The sequence below is a fragment of the Patiria miniata genome, unplaced genomic scaffold (genome assembly GCF_015706575.1).
Source record: "Patiria miniata isolate m_02_andy unplaced genomic scaffold, ASM1570657v1 HiC_scaffold_24, whole genome shotgun sequence".
NCBI classification, from domain to species: domain Eukaryota; kingdom Metazoa; phylum Echinodermata; class Asteroidea; order Valvatida; family Asterinidae; genus Patiria; species Patiria miniata.
In genome coordinates this window covers 15,626,367-15,634,535 of record NW_024037063.1, presented here as the reverse complement: position 1 = coordinate 15,634,535, position 8,169 = coordinate 15,626,367, and the positions used below count along the sequence as shown (strand labels likewise).

The following is an 8,169-nucleotide window of genomic DNA, read 5'->3' as shown; positions in this document are numbered from 1 at the left end:
TGGTAATGCATGTGCTGGAAAGGTTCGTTTTTCGTGATCCCTTATTCCGACATTAAATTATTCATGACCTAACTGGGCATAATGAAAAGTTGCCGGCCCGACCACTCTGCGTTTACGCCGTGACCTGTAGTCTTTGTTCTCACTTTGTTTTTCTTTTTATATATTTATTCTTTTGGGCTGTTCAAGGTAATTAATTAAAAGGGGCCATTATTTTTTGTTACGATTTTTTAGATTTCCTGGACATCATGAAAAAAACTTAGTTTTTTTCCTCTGATTTTTCTTCTTTGGGCTTTAAGCATTTTTTTCGTAAGACCTTTTTTAAAATCTCGTATCCCAAATGGTACAAAGTTTCGACAACAGCCACTTTTGACATGAAACAAAGTCGAATTCCAATAAAAGTTTATACAAAGAATTGAAAGACCCCAAAGTTAAGTGGTGTCTCGAAGGGCGACGTGGTCATGACGTCATCATGTACGCGTGATAATTTAATTTTTTTGTATGTAGAGAAATGGGGTGATATTGAGATAAGGATGACAGGGATGATGATAATAATGCAAACTGTAAAGGAGAAGGCTGACATTTGACTTTACCTTAACTTTTTCATTGATTCTACGATAAAATATGATTTTTTTTAGAATTTTGATATGTGGGAATACAAAATGACAATTTTGAGAAGAAAAAAATATGGAACGCTTCACGATTTTGCGTGTCATCCTTGCGCAGGGGCCATGCTAATCTTCTCTGTATCGTTCCAATTTTAGTATATGTGCAGCCGAAGCTAGCACGACTTACTAGTGTGCTCACCTTCCTTATATGTGCCACCATTCATCACATTCTTAAGTCACAGTATGTCTGCAAAATCGATAAAAATTGTACATGTTAGCTAAAGAAGCGTGCATTAACAATCAAATACTTTAAGGTATAATTTCTATCACGAACAGTCTTACATATGTAGAAAAAGTTTAAAAGTCGAGGGGGAAAAACGAAAAAAATTGAAAACGAATCTCCAACGTTTCGCGAATTTGCGCTCCGCTTTAACAAAACATCACTTAATGCTTCGACGCATGCGCACTGAGTCCACGCGTATTGATACTACGCATATACAGAGTACGAGTTCGCATACAATGCGGTGCGACAACGTAGGTGCGATGCACAGGTCTACGTAAGATATGTGTACACAATACGTGCATAATACGTGCACGTGCTCGTATGTAATGTACACATGTGCGTGCATTGTACATGTATGCATGCATTGTTATTATTCTTTATTATTATTTATTCGGCCAAATTACAAGGTACAACAAGCAATTCACAAAACTAAACAAAACTAAACAAAAACACTCCAATCCAAGCTGGCCAGGATTGACAAAAGTATAATAAAACACTGTGACTCGAAAGCCTGTCAATCCTAACTTGAATGGTACAACAAAATATATTAAAAATTAGGTATAGAATTCAATGAAAAATAAGACCGCCTTAAAAATAATACTTAAAAAGATAAATAGATTTAAAAGATTACAGTTACAACAGTTTTCTCAAAGGCAAGAATAATTGGCATAAAAACCTAACAACTGCTGATTATACAAGACTGGGAAAAAACAGACAAACAAGCCAAAACAAAACTAACAAACACCCCAACAAACTAAGAAACAAAACAAGACAGGATAAGACTAAACAAAATGTAACAAAACAAGTCAAGACAAGAGACAAGACAAGACAAGACAAAACGAAACAAAACAAGACAAGACGAAACAAAACAAACAAACAAACAAACAGACAAGACAAGACAACAACAACCACACAACAACATAAAAACACAGAACGAAAGATTGATACAGTAAACAAAATAATTTAAAATGAAATAAAAAATAAATAATAAGCAATAAAAACCTGATAGAGAAAAGTAAAAAATACAGTTGACATGCGAGAAAAACTACGTCAAAAAAAAATATCCATCCAATGAACAAGAAAAGCAACAACAAAAGTATCAATAACAAAATAAATACAAGTAATAATAAATGATAAGCAACCGGAAAAATAGGCCTGAAAACCAACATTATTTCAGACATAAATAAATGAATAAATAAACTTAACCACAAAAGAATTCCGTGCACGATCCCAGCGCATAATTTGCAATATGTACACACAATGTACAATATTGACATACAGTTCATTATGAGTATATTGTTTTTTTTATTGTGAGCGTGTAATGAAATGTTAATGAAAGATAATATAATATATCGAACATCAACATCACATATGAACGTAATGTAGTATTACGGCAGTGAAACCATAGCGTTGTGACCTTCGGTCGACCAAAGTAGAGCAATGGGTCGACTAATTTTGTAAATCTTGAACAGCTGGATCCTCCACATATGTGTTTTCTTGTCACACTTTACAATCAGTAAGTTGTGACAACGATACACAAGACAACAACACTGTTCATGTAATCACAGCAATGGTTCGAGAAGGAAGGCATATTTCAGTTAGAGGCCATATGGGTAAAATTATATGCAAGGGCGCTTTTCAAAAGTTCCATTTGAACAGTGGCGTAGCCAGTAATTTTTTCAGGGGGGGGGGGGGGGGGGGGGGGGGGGCGCTGGAACATTTCATGGGGGGACGTCATGTAGATCAATGTATTTTTTTTTAGAAACTCAAAATCTCAGGGGGGGGGGGGGGGCGACTCGGGGGGCGGCAAGGTGTCCCCCCCCCCCCCCCCCCCCACGGCTACGCCACTGCATTTGAATCCTAGCTGACAGCTTGCTGGAATAGCTTTTTGCATTACGACCTCTGAAGAAATCGTTAAAAAAAACCCCAAAACCAAAATATTCACAACGAAAACGAAACCTCATAAGTAAATGGAAGCAACACAGAGAAAATCCCCTCAGCCGGAGTCAAGTTATCATCCGGAAACCATTAAGTTTAAGTCAACATGGTGACCTTGACCTTTGACCCCAAAACCAACCTTAACTTGACTGTACCCAAGGGCAACCCCCTACCTAAGTAAGAAAGAAATCAATGGACTGCAGTTGGCTTCTTGGAATAATTTAATGATCAGAGCAGTGGAGCCGGCCCTGATGTGATTGCAAAAGGTCGACGACCTTAGCTACCCATCCGATTTGTGTTGTTTATCAACTCCATGAGACAACGTTTATACACCCGGGTGTCTTTAAGTCTGGGGGTGTTAACAGATTTATATTAAGGCAATAAAACCACACGTACGTGTTTTGTTTCTATATGCATTCTTGGACTATAGTTGCAATTACATGTAGATGTATACAAACACAGTTGCTACTATTAATCCCAACTATATATTCACACGATACATGATGGAGAATGAAATTTGACGCTTGGGATTTATATTTACACACAGTGATAATCACAATAACACCATGAGCATTGAGCAAACCGTGGGGAAAATGTCAGTCTTTCTCTTGTACAAAGAATAACATGCCCTTCTTTTGATCCAAAATAACTCTGTTTACCGATGGAATCAAATCAAAATTTCAGATCATGTAAAAAACGCATGAAAAATTTAATTGAGCGAGTTTCATTAATTGGTGCAAGAGGGTGAGACTTAAATGCCAATACTCTTTCAAAATCTGCCATGCACTTTTGACTTGGCAGCCTCCAAAAAGGAAGCAGGTGGGGATGCTAAACATCTTTTCATTGTTTATTTTGCCTTAATATGTGAACTGACACAAATATTTTTGATTGGCAACATACTTGTTCTGATAACAAATTATCACAGATTTGAGTGTGGTGCAGTGCATGCAAAAATTGCAAGGCAAGTTTGGGTGGCTGAACATCGCCACTCATTCTGCGCCTGAGCGATGTTACTTCAGTGTCGTTTAGTTTGCTGATCTCCATCGATTGCTTTGGACTTATAAAGCATGAACTGGGAACTGATTAGAGGAGAAATGTCTCCATTCTCTGCAATTTGTACAATTCACAGCCAACATGATTCTGCTATTCCTGCATTTCAACCGGAATAGAGTTAGATATTTATTTTAAATAGGCCTAGTCTATAGTATTCAACTCTATAGCATATCATCAAACATTCAAAATTAATTTAAAAAGGAATAATACCTGGTTCGGCGGTCCGCTGCTCAGTGATGTCAATTTGGGGCGCTGTGGTCCAATGGTTTGGTGTTTGACTCGTTGCCGTGGTAAGGATTCGAATCCTGACGGTGGGAACATGGTGCTCGTGCTCTTGAGCAAGGCACTTTACCATTATTGTAATGCACGCTAAAATAACCCAGCAACACTTATCGCTAAAGGAAGTGGTTTGTTTAAGGATTTCTGGCAGTGGCTGCAATATGCGCCGCAACACCTTGTAAAACCCTATAAAAGGTTCTACATAATTGGTCTCGGATTTCTCATAAAACTTCATTGAACTGTCTTTAAAAATAGACAATAACTAGCGCCTTGAGTACCTAATTGTTGGTAGATACGTGCGCTATTTAAGAAATCGGTATTATTATTAATCATAAACTATACGGCCTGTTCATGAATCAAAGTCAAACCGTATACTGCAAGATGATGATCCGTGACTGCGGAATACCGTGAACACATCGATAACACAATTTCTGGTTCTAATAATCATGGTAAATATACGAACAGAGCTCCATGCCCGAATTTGGGCCTATACCCACCGAACGACACTAAACCAATACCAAATAAACAAGCATTACTAAAGCCCCCCCCCCCCCAAAGTCTCCGGTTTCTGGTATGCGCGCGCGTCGCCGTAGCCATGCGCGAGATGATGTCTCAAAACCGCCGAACTCAATGGTTTGACTTGAATCCTGCTGCTGCACAATTTTAACGTGTTTTTAGATGGGGTTATGATCGAGTATAAGCTTTATATGGCCTGTCTGGGCTCTCATACATTCAGCAGCGTATCCAGCTTTTGATGTCAGGGGGCAACCACACATCTGCGCCGAAATGTAGACATGTTCTCCGGACACTTGCCGTATTAATATCAAAAAAGCGGGGTGGGGAGGGTACCCATCTACCAAATGGGGGCGCTCTTCAAAAATGAACATTATTATGCATGCTATAAAGACATTATCACTGCGCTTGTTTACAAACTCTTGTTTTTACAAAGGGGTGGGGTGGGGGGGGGGGGGGGCTGGTACTTATCTTTCAAATGGGGGCGCTCTTCAAAACTTATCATGCATACTATACAGACATTATCAAGCCGCATTGTAATGGTTGTTGAGCAGGTTTCCTTTGGTGGGATTGATGTCAGACGAACTCTATAAACATTTATTTCAAACATCGATGACAAAAAAATTTGTCAAAAAAAATCGGGGGGGGGGTGGGCAAAGTCCCCCCCCCCCCCCCCCCCCGCTGGATACGCCACTGCATATATTTTGCACTAATTTTAGTCGGGCACCATCTGTAGTCATCAGCCGAGATTTGAAGAAAAACAAAGTAAAACTAGAAATTGTGGTTGTGAACAACCACAGAGCTGTTCCCAATATTGATTATCTGTTGGACCCATAGACATATAAGTAGAAATCTCTGTCTGTTTGCAACAGAAGATAGGGCTTTCCGCATTATGATTTGTTTTTATCAACGTCTCTGACTATCACTATGCATGAAGATAAAATCTGTCAAAGTTAGCCGGAAATCGGCTAAAACGGTCACTGTGGACAGGATTTGACCTCAGCAACACGTGCGCTGCGCGCGGGCTGACTGACATACGATATGTACAACGTACAATGTACGTGCATGTACATGTACTGTACATTGTGGACGTCCTGTGCATGTTTTAAAGCAGAGGTATTGTCAACCTGAAGTTTTAAGCGTGCGCGGGGCATGTCCGAGTTTGCTTATTGCCTCGAAGCTTTGAAATATTTTAGACCTACCCTTAAATAGACAATTAAAGTAAAAAACTAATATAAAAACTGCCATGGTTGATTTTTCAGGAATTTTCTAAGGAAAAAGGGTCTTTTCATTATAACTTACGGTCTGATGACGGGCAAAGAGTCGAAAATGCCCTCTGAAAATTGACATTTTTTTTTAAATTTCTGTGTACAAAGTCAATGGGAAAAATTAAATATTCAAAATTATATAATAAATCACGTGATGACGTCAGCATGACGAAAAGTTTCGGCATACATCCTCAGATGATGGTTAATAACTATGCTGAGTTTAAAGTTGATCGGATTTAAAATAATTGCCAAAGTGGCTTGTAGAATAAAAACGTGTACAAAACCTATGGGGAAAAGTGGAAAAAGAAAAAAAAACTAGAAATGTGTTTGTGGACAAACACTGAGCTGTTTCGACCGTTTTAATAATGACTGCCGTAAAGGAGTTTCATCCAAGTTGAATGAACATGTATGCGTATTCTATACAAAAAAGTGTCCATCCTATGCAAAAAAAAAAAAAAAAAAATCATGACGTCATGATGACAGCACAAATTTTTTGAAATTTTCTGTATCTATCTACGACCTAACAAACCTTTTGCAAAAGAGAATTTCGAATTAACCACGTTCCATTGATGAGATATGAGGAAAAGGTCCAAAAATTGAATAATTCATCTAAAATCACATGACGACGTCATCGTGATGTCACTGCAATTTTTGTCTATAACACTTCCTGGAAAATCTGCATACCGACATTGAACCCAATCGGACATCAGGTTCTCGGAGGTTGATCGGACCGTATTTTATATAATTTTTGCAAAATTTGAAGAAAATATTAATTTTGAAAAATTCATAAAAAATCAGACGATGACGTCACGATGACGTCACTTCAGAGTTTGAATGCTTTTATCTATACCTACCTACCCACCAAGTTTTATAACGATTGGACATACCCTTATACGCGAATCACAAAATCATGTTTTTGATGATGTCATGATGACGTCACACATTTTATGAAATTTTTTGCATCTATCTTTCACCTGACGAACCTGTTACAAAAAGAATTTCAAATTTACCACATTCCGTTTATGAGATATGAGTAAAAGGTCCAAAAATTGAATAATTTATATAAAATCACACGATGACGTCATCATGACGTCACTGCAATTTTTGTCTATAACACGTCCCGGAAATTTGCATACCAAGTTTGAACCAAATCGGACTTCCGGTTCTGTAGATATAGGGCCTTAAAGTATGCTCTTTTAGGATGACGTCACGTGACATGTGATGACGTCATGATGACGAAAAGTTTCGTCATACATCTTCAGATGGTGGTCTAAGTGTGTGCCAGGTTTGAAGTCGATTGGATTTGAAGAAAGTCCAAAAGTGCCTTGTAGAACGAAAACATGTGTTATCCTATGGGAAAAAAAGTGGAAGAAAAAAAAAAAAAAGAGAACTAGAAATGTGTTTGTGGACAAACACTGAGCTGTTTCGACCGTTTTAGTAATGACTGCCGTAAAGGAGTTTCATCCAGGTCGAATGAACATGTACATGCGTATTCTATATACAAAAAGTGTCCATCCTATGTAAAAAAACCCAATTTTTCATGACGTCATGATGACGGCACACATTTTTTTAAATTTCCTGTATCTATCTACGACCTAAGAAATCTTTTGCCAAAAAAGAATTTCGAATTAACTACGTTCTATCGATGAGATATGACTAAAAGGTCCAAAAATTGAATAATTCATATAAAATCTTATGATGACGTCATCGAGACGTCACTGCAATTTTTGTCTATAACACCTCCTGGAATATCTGCATACCGAGATTGAACCCAATCGGACCTCAGGTTCTCTAGATATAGTGACTTAAACTATGCAGTGTTAGGATGATGTCAAGTGACACGTGATGACGTCATGATTCGTCCTGAATCTTCAGATGGTGGTCTAAGTGTGTGCCAGGTTTGAAGTCGATCGGACCGTATTTCATATATTTTTTGCAAAATTTGAAGAAAATATTAAAATTTGAAAAATTCATAAAAATTCAGACGATGTCGTCATGATCACGTCACTTCAGATTTTGAATGCTTTTATCTATACCTACCTACCCACCAAGTTTCATAACGATCAGACATACCCTTATATGTGAATCACAAAATCACGTTTTTGATGACGTCATGATGACGTCACACATTTTATGAAATTGTGTGCATCTATCTTTCACCTAACAAACATGTTACAAAAAGAATTTTAAATTTACCACGTTCCATCGATGAGATTTGAGTAAAAGGTCC

General features: G+C 37.8%; 1 non-coding gene across 1 annotated transcript; it reads right to left on the bottom strand.

Moving 5' to 3' along the window:
* Positions 1–678: 678 nt before the first annotated feature.
* On the bottom strand, positions 679–785 carry LOC119732734. Its single transcript, XR_005271596.1, has one exon. It is a non-coding gene; the product is annotated as a U6 spliceosomal RNA (small nuclear RNA).
* Positions 786–8,169: the final 7,384 nt, after the last annotated feature.